Source organism: Scylla paramamosain, chromosome 26 (genome assembly GCF_035594125.1).
Source record: "Scylla paramamosain isolate STU-SP2022 chromosome 26, ASM3559412v1, whole genome shotgun sequence".
In the NCBI taxonomy this organism is placed as follows: Eukaryota; Metazoa; Arthropoda; class Malacostraca; order Decapoda; family Portunidae; genus Scylla; species Scylla paramamosain.
Window position 1 is genome coordinate 13,030,298 of NC_087176.1, and position 2,203 is coordinate 13,032,500.

Sequence of the window (2,203 nt, forward strand, 5' to 3'; positions counted from 1 at the left end):
CACACACACACACACACACACACACACACACACACACACACACACACACACACACACACACACACACACACACACACACACCTCTATGTTGAAATATAAAACACAATTCCATTTTCTTTTACCGCGTTGGAACCAGCCAGGTAACTCCTCTTGGGTCCACGGCGCATAATCCACCTCCCTTCATTCCCCTTCATTCCCCCGTAAGCCACTAAATGCCGGCACTTCTCCCCTGCAACAACCCAGCCTCACCCACTCCCACGGCCTTGTATAATTGAAAATCCCCTTCCTTTCACTACCCATAACTCAGAGAGGACTTAAACTTCCCCTTCATAAAGCCGAGAGTCCACGCAGGCTTAACAGCTCGTAATAAGTTTTAGTTTGAGAAGCGTTAAGTACTAAGTGAGGCTCGGAAACGTTATGGTCCTACTGTGATAAAAGTGCCCGGGGGGAATTTCACGAGAATCCGGTGGAGATTTTTCCGAAAGCAGTAGTTAGGTGAGGCTCCACTTGTCAGGACTGAGCGGCGGGGAGTGTTGCCCGGGAGAATTATGTGACAGCAAGGCAGAGTGAGCCGGGAGAATGAAGGACTACGTGATGAAAACTAATTGGGGAGATAAAGCTGATGAGGCCCGGGTTGTCAGCCTACCAAGATGCATCAGGTGAGGGAAAGAACATGTGTTGTGTGCTCCAGTTCAGTGTTATCGTCGCTAGAACAAAAAATGTGTATAGAAGAACACACTTAAGACAGTCACGAAAGGTGGAGCTGAGGAAGGAAGAGAAGGAGGAGTAGGAGATGGGAGTTAAACAAAAGTATAGTAAGGAAGGAAGGAAGAGGAACAGAGTAAAGACAGGGGTAGGACGAAAAGTGCAAGTGAGAAAAGGAAACAGAAGAACTATAAGAAAGGTTTCGAAGGCAGAGGCAGAAGAGGATGAAGGAAGGAAACAAGAAAGAATGCAAAGAGACAAATGGGAAGAAAGGAGTAGAGGAAATGGAAGGAAGGAAGAATAACTAGAAAGAATAAATGGAAGGAAGGTGAAAGAAGGGTAAAAATAAAAAAGAGAGAAGGGAGAGATGAGTGGGAGCGTAAAGTCACAAGTTACAACAGTAGCTAACCTCACGCGGAGAACAACATTTTGTGAACTAACCATGAACGATCGACCTCTCTCTCTCTCCTCTCCTCTCTCTCTCTCTCTCCTCTCTCCTCTCTCTCTCTCTCTCTCTCTCTCTCTCTCTCGCATGGATCACACGCTGGCCCGGCAGTTACAGGACCGGAGAACCTGAAGTGGCCCCTGTCGACCAATATTCCGGGGGCCGACCTCGGTTCTCCGCCGACAAAACTCGCAGACAAATACTCAGTCATTTGCATACAGATCTCCTCGCCAACTCAGGGAACTCCTTCCATCGCTCGACACTTTCCCCGCCTAACGACGCCCGTGCCCGTGAAATAGTGCTCCCGAGCGTGGGCCAGGATTGGGATAGACACGACCTCCCGCCTGGGGCTGCTGGGGACGAGTACCGCGCTCTTATATGTTCTGATTAACCAGCGGGGATACGCGTCCCATCCCGCACACTGTCTCTACTGCAAGTCATGCAAACAACCTCCTACTTGCCTGTATCATCACACCAGGAATTTGTTTTTAGATACGGTACAGTAGATAACTGGAATAGCTACAGTAATTACGCTGTAAGTGCAGTTGGTTTAAGAGATCAGATAGATTTATAGGTAGAGGTGATAGTAGACACATACGTTTACACATGTATTATACAAGGACTGCCACTTGTAGGCCTAATGGCTTCTTGCAGCTTCTCTTATGTTCTTATGTTCTACTACACTCAGATTAAGTGGCGTTCATCCCACACTATGTCCTACAAGCAATTTTCTACCTGCCCAGGATACTGGCGCGTACTAAAACACGCCCTAATGTGCAGGTTCAGAACAACTTATGAGGGATAAACGTCCAGCCATCACAACCTCTCAGGTTCAGTTATTCGTCAAGTGATGGACAGTAATTTGTTAAGTCCCACGCCCCGTCCTCTCCTTTGACACACCTGATCAGTGGAGGCTTCTGGTTGACAGCCAGTGACCGGTGCAATAGGAATGGGCTTTTTCAAGTCAATTTAATGAGACAAGACACCTACAGAACAAGATTTGCAAACCCGACAGGAATTTATTTATTTTTTTTATTCGCTGAACCTAATTAG